Below are 8,738 nucleotides of genomic sequence, written 5' to 3'. Positions count from 1 at the left end.
TAAGAACTATTTTAACTTTATTTTATAATATTAGGTAAAAAATTCTGCCAATAATATAAAATACCAACATTTAAAAAATTATTGAATTTGTAAAAATCAAGACAAATTTATTAGCAGAAGAATTTGTTTATAGTAAAAGGAACCAGATTTATAAACACTAAGATAAAATTGTAAAAGAATCATTATAATGTGAGTAGTATTTCTTTTTTTTTAACTAAATCAATTTATTTAATAAGTTGTTTTTAGAAATAATATATGTAATTAAAAAAATTACAATCTAAATATTTAAATCAAAATAAAAAATTTAATTTTTTTTCAAAAATAAGAATTATTTAATTTTATTTTATACATATTAAGTAAGAAATCTGTCAATAATAATGTGAGATAGTGGCGTTTAATTATCTTAACAAGACCAGATTTATTATTGTCATTATAATAACATTAATTCTACTAGGTAAATAACATAAAATCTGCCAACTTTTTCTAGAAGTGTATCTTTTTTGGAGGCTTTTTTTTATGTATCCGTGTCTTTTGTTATTATGGAGGTGTCTTTTTTGTATTAGATGTGTCCGCTAATGGAGGTGTCTTCAGTGATATAACGACGGCGCAAGTATCACGATGACAACAGTATTTTATGGGTTTAGAAGAAAGACAGACGCTGATTACAGCAACCTTGTGGGTAGTTATTTAACATAATTTTTATTATTCAAATTTTTCATTAATGTTATTTTTTAAAATTCAAATTTATTAAAATAATTTAAAATTATTAATTATTAATTGAGTTGTCAAAAATTGACAAATTAATTTTTGGTATCCAATACTTTTCCTATAACATATTGGGTTTTATTTTTTCCAAGAGCCTATAAATAGACCGATCAATAGGCTTGATTATTCATATTCTTTCAAAAAAACAACAAAATACAAATTAATTTTGACAAAATGGTTACTAATAGTGCATCAAAATTTTTCTTTTGCATTCTTTTCGTGGCTTTATTTTTTATTTCAGGTACCAAAATTTATCTTACTTTTTTCGTAATTCATTTTATAATGAGTAAAAATATTTGGAAGCAGGCACAAACCCACTAATAACAATGACAATGAGGGACGGATTTGCTCCCATTGTATTTTTTATTTTTTTTAAAATAGTTATATATAATGTGCTCCTAATTTAAATTTTAAATGATTTCTCAAAAAATAAATTAAATCTAATTGGTCAAAGTCTCAAATTTATTTTTTTATTTTTTTTATTATTTTGACTATTATTTAACCTAATCAAATTTAATTCTTGTGCGGCCACTTTTTTATTCTCTTAAACCATCTTCTTATTTTCATATTTTCAACCTTCTTTTTCTATTCCTTGTTTAGTGGTTATCTTCTCTTCACCAAAAGATAAATTTTAAATTCTCCATACTTTTTTTATATAGTTCTCCATGACTCTATATATCTTCCAATTTCATTGTTTCTCTTTTTGATATTTTTAATTTTAAATTTTAATTCAAATAATTATATTTTAGGTATTAATCTGATGTTTTATTCTCTTCATGACTTTATATATTTTATTTTATTCTCAATTTATATTACTTTTTTTATCTTTTGTTCTATTATATATACTTATGTTGCATATAAAATTTTAAAATAAATTAATTAATTTACTAATTTAGAATATATTTTTTGTTTTTAGAAATAATAATAAAAAAAATTTAATTACAATACATTCTTAAACAGATGATTAAAATATTTCATCTAACACTATATTAAAATTAAATTAAAAAATATATAATAAATTTAATTATTTTGAAAAGAAAGAAAGAAAGAAATTATAAATTAAGTTTTTATTATTTTATATAAACGTACTTTTTATATATAGATTTAATTTTTTTAGTATTTATATATAATTTTAGTTTCAAATTATAAATACTAGTGTATTATTAGGCACTAATATGTTAATTGATTCAGACTTTTATTATTAAATGTATATAAAAAAATTAGTTAGGATAACAAATTATTTATAATTTAATTAAAATATTTTAAGTTCAAGTTTTAAAAATAAAAAAATATTTTTTTATAAATTATATATAATGAATAGTATTTTAAGAATGAAAATGTTTACTAACTTTTTTTAATTTTATGTTTTCATATAATTAATAATGTTTAACAAAATTTATTTTAGTATATATAATTAATAATGTTTTCATATTCTTAAGTATTTAAACAATTAAATACAGATACATAAATGATTATACTTAACTAAATGAATATAAAATATATTTAAATATTATATTAATTTATCAATTTTGTTAGTTATTGCAGACGCAAGCAGTGTCAATAAGAAGTTGGATCCTATTTGCGAGAAAACAATATCATGTGATAATACTGGATTTTGTCGCTATTTCTGTATCATACTTAATGACTATCAACGTTGGGAGTGTAATTCCAAAAGTGGTTGCTGCTGCTATAGTGATGGTTAACTCAAGTGCTCTTCACCTTATGTTTGTTCATATATATATATATATTTTGAATGAACACATCTTTTTATGTACTTTTTGATAAAAATAAACAAGTGGAGAATCAACAAAATAAAAAAGTATTAAAGTTTTTTTGCTTTAATATGATATATGATTAATTATTATAAAATTAAATTTTATTACTCTTTTTGTCCAAAATAAATTTTTATTTTTAAATTTAATTTTATCTAGAATAATTAGTTCACTCTTTTATTAGAGATTTTATTAAATGAAAAGAAAGAATATAATTTGAATAAAATATTACTCGAATAAAGTAAATAAAATAAGACTCTATTTGAGTATTTGAATAAATTTTTATTTGATAATTAATTTAATTTTTAAGTTCTTAAAGCAATTTCTAAAATTGAATCTATGCACTAAAATAATCATAGGTTCTAATTTCAATATATTATGGTCTCCAAAATTGAATTGTAAGCACTATAATTGATCCCAAATAAGACCAAAAAAAAAAAGATCTTAGATCTTTTTTTCGCTGTGATTCAACAATTTTAACTTTGAACTTATCCCACAGTATTCAAGATGCGTAAGAATACGCATTTTTGTAAAACCTTACCTTTTATGTATTTTCGTAAATAAAGAAGACAGAGATAAAAATAACTAATACCACTTGTTATAGAACAAAGAAAAAGAAAACATATCTTCAAGTACACACAGCTAAAAGAGTCCAGCAGCGGAAACAACGCAAATATTAACACAAGAACAATATGGAAGCGCTCACAATACAATATGGCAGCAACTATGAGCAAGCAAATATAGCAAGTAAAGTAATAACAAGAACACACTGAGATTTTAACGTGAAAAACCTCTCTCAATGTGAGAGGTAAAAACCATGAGTCATTCAGATCAATGAAATAGCTCCACTATAATTAAATAAGGTACAAGAAAGTCTCAAAAAAAGTACAAAAATGTGCATATAACTAGCCAAAATATTAAAGCACCAGAGCTTACAAATGAGAAGCAAGAAGACAAAAAATACTCAAAAAATAGAGCTGCTGTTTGGAGACTATTTCTCCCTCTGTAAACCTTCAATATCTCCACCGTTCATAATGAAGAAAAAGATAAGAAGAAGCTGAAGTCCAAAGTTCACGTCGATCCAACAGTGAAAGAATGAGAAACTGCCGTTTAAAGATTGCTGCTCTGTGTAAAATCAGAAAACCTATTTTCTCTCTTGCAAAGCCAATTTCTCCTACTGCAGACTTCCAATCACATCTCCACCATCTAGAATAAAGAACAAGATGATAGAAACACACAGTTCAAAATTGATCCAACAGTGAACGAATGAGAACTTCTATTTGAAATTTATTACTTTGCATAAAAAATGGAAATTCTATTTTTCCTCTCCTATCTCACTTTGATAGCTACACTCTCTACCTCTCAATGTTCCCAAAATCTGATTAGGGTTGTGACACAATGGGTGCAAAAGAGACACTCCAAAAATTGGGCTTAGGCTTCACAAAGGAAAGAGAAAAAGCCCAACAAATCTCTCCCTTCTCAACTAGGTGGAGGCCCTCTCTATTCCAGCGATCAAACAACATGTTTCAAGCTTATCTCTTGACAATTCTTTTGTCATCATATCAGTACCATTATCATCAGTGTGAACTTTCTCAAGTTTCAACAACTTGGAATCTAACACATCCCGTATCCAGTGATACCTAACATCAATATGTTTATATCTTGCATGAAAAGTAGAATTCTTGGCAAGATGAATAGCACTTTGACTATCATACAACAACACATAACGATCTTGCTTGAAACCAAGCGCTACAAGAAACTTCTTCATCCACAACAACTCTTTACATGCTTCAGTTGTTGCAATAAATTCTGCCTCTATGGTAGAAGGTGTAACACACTTATGTAACCTTGACTGCTATGAAATAGCTCCCCCTGCAAACTTGACCAAATAACCTCAAGTAGATTTTCGAGAATCATATCTCCTGCCATGTCTACATCAGTAAAGCCAACTAGCAAAGATTTCTCACCATCAAAACTCAAACTCAAGTTAGAGGTACCTTTGAGATATCTCATAATCAATTTAACAGTATTCCAATGTTCTTTACTTGGATTAGAGAGAAAACGACTCACAGTACCAACCGCATGAGCAGTGTCTGGTCTAGTACACACCATAGTATACATCAAGCTTCCAACAGTTGAGGCATAAGGAATTTTATTCATTACTTGTTTCTCCTCATTAGTGGTTGAACACTGCTTGGTACTCAACTTAAAATGAGAAGCAAAAGAACTAGCAACACATTTGGCATCATTCATTCCAAACCTTTGAAGCACTTTCTTTATGTACTTCTCCTGTGACAAATAAAGCTTCTTGGAATCTCTAAAACGAGTAATAATCATGCCCAAAATCTGTTTGGCAGGATCCAAGTCCTTCATAGCAAAGAACTTGCTCAACTATTTCTTCAACTCATTAATCCTCAAAGCATTCTTACCTACAATCAAAATATCATCCACATAAAGCAAAAGAATGATAAAATCACCATCAGAAAACTTTTGCACAAATATACAATGATCTAAAATTGTCTTACGGTAACCATGCTCCCCCATAACAGATTCAAACTTCTTGTACCACTGACTTAGAGCTTACTTCAACCTATAAAGACTCTTCTTAATCTTGCACACAAAATTTTCTTTTCCTTTAACAACAAAGCCCTCCGATTGCTCCATGTAGATCTCCTTGTCTAAATCACCATGAAGAAAAGCTGTCTTCACAACTATTTGCTCAATCTCCAGATCAAGAGACGCTGCAAATCCAAGCACAGCACGAATAGATGACATCCTCACAACAGGAGAAAAGATCTCCTCATAATCAACACCTTTTCTCTGGTTAAAGCTTCTAACAACCAAGTTAGCTTTATACCGAGGTTTAGAATTGTGTTCTTGATTCTTGATTCTGAATACCCATTTGTTCTTCAAAACTCGCATACCCTTCGGTAGCCTCACCAACTCATAGGTATCATTCTCAAGTAAGGACTTCATTTCTTCTTGCATAGCTTCAAGCCATTGAGCTTTACTTTTATCTTCAACAGCCTCTCCAAAACATTCGGGTTCTTCCCCATCAGTCAACAAAACAAACTCTTGTAGAGAATATCTTGACGAAGGCTTGCTCTCTCTTATAGATCTTCTGAGTGCATTTGCAGGAATTTTCAAAGTTGGTTATTCATCTTGATCATCATCACTAACTTCATCAAGTATCAGATCAACTGTTCCATCTTCACCTGCACTTGTATTATGTTCATTATTTTGACCTTCAACTCTACCATCTTCCACCATAGGCATAGAGGGAGTAATATCCAAGTCAGAAAAATTATCACTAGGCTAAACCATTGGCTTCTCCGTATTATCAATATCCTTCAATGTTTGGTTTTCAACAAAAACAACATCTATACTCCGGATCACCTTCTTGCATACAGGATTATAAAATGTGTAACCAAACTCATCCATGCCATAGCCAATAAAAATACACTGCCTAGTTTTCACATCAAGCTTGGATCTCTCATCTTTGGAAATATAAACAAAAGATTTACATCCAAAGACTCTTAAATGATCATAAGAAACATCTTTACCTGACCATACCTTCTCTGGCACTTCAAATTGCAAGGGAACACATGGTGTCCGGTTCAAGACATGAACAACAATGCTCAAAGCTTCACCCAAAAGGATTTTGCCAATCCAGATTGTAACAATAAGCACATAACTCTTTCAACCAATGTTTTGTTCATCCTTTCAGCCAAGCCATTCAACTGAGGATTCTTTGGAGGAGTCTTCTGATGTCTTATACCATACTCTTTACAATAAGCATCAAATGGACTTGAGTACTCACCACCATTATCAGTAGAATGCATTTTAACTTCTTTCTATTTTTTCTTTCAACAGAAGCTTGAAATTGCTTGAACACATTCAAAACTTGGTCTTTGGTCTTCAAAGTGTAAACCTATAATTTTCTAGAATGATCATCAATAAAGGTTACAAAATAGATAGAACCAAGTGTTCTTGTCTTCATCAGCCCACATACATCAGAATACACCAAGTCAAGTATCTCTGGCTTCCTTGAAGGTGGATGGCTCTTGAAAGAAACTCTGTTTTATTTTTCAGCAAAGCAATGGTTGCATTTTTGCAAAGCAACCTTGTAACTAGAAAAAAGATTCATCTTGGATAACATATTCATGTCTTTCTCACTCATATGACATAATCTCTTATGCCATAAATCAGTTCCATCAACAAACTCAACAGAATTAACAATATCTTTCACAATCTTTGCTTGAGTTAAATAAAAAGAAGAGTGTCGTGTACCTCTAGCAACAACCATGGAACCCTTGGTGAGCTTCCAACTATCACGAGAAAATGAGCTATCCAAGTCTTCATCACACAACTTACCAACAGAAAGTAAGTTCAACCGAATATCTGAAACATGCTTCACACGCTTCAAAGTCAACTTGGTACTTTTGGAGGTTTCTAAGCAAAGCTGTCCAACACCGGGCACATTTTACAACACCTTGATGAGTTGTTTTCACATCACCAAAATCACCAGGAGTATAAGACGTAAATAGATCCCTCCTAGATGTAAAAAATCATCATGAGTTATATTAACCTTGTCTTCATTATTACCATCGTCTTTATTTTTGCTCTTATCTTTACTTGCTTTGGCTTTCTCCTTCTTTAGCTGCCAGCAAAATTTTTTCACATGTCCCTTTTGACTACAATGATGACACTCAATATTTTTATACTTTTTTCGAGACTTGCTTTTGCTTTGATCTTTACTTTTAGGACCTCGGCTTTTGTTTCTCCCCCTAAACTCCGAAACAAGAACATCTGAATATGTAATTGATGTACCTTGTGACTTTCTTCTCATTTCTTCATTTAAAACACTGCTCTTGGCAAGATCCATAGAGATTACACCATCAGGAGCATAATTGGACAATGACATTCTGAAAATTTCTCACGAGTCTGGTAAAGAGCCAAGAAGTAACAATCCTTGAACCTCTTCATCAAACTTGATACCCATGGAAGATAACTGATTCATTATTCTTTGAAATTTATTCAAGTGATCTGTCATTGATGTCCCATCTGTATACTTCAAAGCCAACAACTGCTTGATAAAAAATATCTTGTTATTCCTAGTTTTTCGAGCATACAACTGTTCAAGTTTAATCTAAAGGGTCCGAGCATGTGCCTCTCCAATAATATGGTTCAACACATTATCGTCAATTCACTGCCTAATATATCCACAAACTTGTCTATGCAACAAATTCCAATCGTCATCAGATTTATCATTAGGCTTCTGTGTACCAAAAACTAATTGAAGAAAATTCTTAACATAAAGTAAATCTTCTATTTTTGACTTCTATAAATCATAATTAGGACTGATAAACCACTATTTTATGGTTTATCTTATGCTAATTCGAGTGATTTTTTATCAGTTTTTCACCCACTTATTCATATGATTTGCATGGTTTTACAATTCCTTCCTGAATTTATTCTATGATTGAAAACTAGCTTCCTAAAGCTTTAAAATTGTGTATTTTAATTTCTCCTTTATACAATTCGATGCCGTGATTTGTGTGTTAAGTGTTTCAGGCTTTATAGGGTAGGAATGGCTTAGAGAATGGAGAGGAAGCTTGCAAAAACGGAAGGAACACAAGAAACTAAGGAGATGACCAGCGAACAGCGACGCGAGCGCGTGCATCACGCGAACGCATGGAATGGAGAAAATCGCAGTGACGCGCACGCGTGCTTGACGCATACGCGTGCTTGACGCGTACGCGTGCTTGGAGTTCGTGCAAACAACGCGAGCGCGTGCCTGACGCGCTCGCATGGAAAGGAAAATCATTAAGCGACGCAGACGCGTGACCGACGCATACGCGTGACATGCGCGATCTGCAGAAATCTCAGAAAATGCTGGGGGCGATTTCGGGCCGCATTTTGACCCAGTTTTTGGCCCAGAAACACAGATTAAAGCCAGGGAACATGCAGAGACTCAGGGGATACTTTTACCCATTACTCATTATTCATAATTTTAGGTTTAGATGTAGTTTCTAGAGAGAGAGGTTCTCTCCTCTCTCTTAGGATTTAGGATTATGATTCCTCTTAAAGGATTTAGGACTATTTCTTCTCAATTTCCAGATTCAATGTTCCTTTAAATTATTTTCTACTTTTATTTATTTTATTACTTTAATTGTTATTTATCTTTCCAAATTGGCTTAT

At 30.9% G+C, this 8,738-nt stretch overlaps 1 long non-coding RNA gene across 1 annotated transcript; it reads left to right on the top strand.

Annotated features, from left to right (window-relative positions):
• The first annotated feature begins 913 nt into the window (after window positions 1-913).
• LOC140178111 (uncharacterized) lies at window positions 914-2,607 on the top strand. The gene is made up of 2 exons (XR_011870353.1): window positions 914-1,006; window positions 2,302-2,607. It is a non-coding gene; the product is annotated as an uncharacterized lncRNA (long non-coding RNA).
• The last annotated feature ends 6,131 nt before the right edge of the window (window positions 2,608-8,738 follow it).

This window comes from Arachis hypogaea, chromosome 13 (assembly GCF_003086295.3).
Source record: "Arachis hypogaea cultivar Tifrunner chromosome 13, arahy.Tifrunner.gnm2.J5K5, whole genome shotgun sequence".
Taxonomy (NCBI): Eukaryota; Viridiplantae; Streptophyta; class Magnoliopsida; order Fabales; family Fabaceae; genus Arachis; species Arachis hypogaea.
The sequence above is the reverse complement of the archived record's forward strand: the minus strand, read 5'-3'. Positions and strand labels throughout refer to the sequence as shown.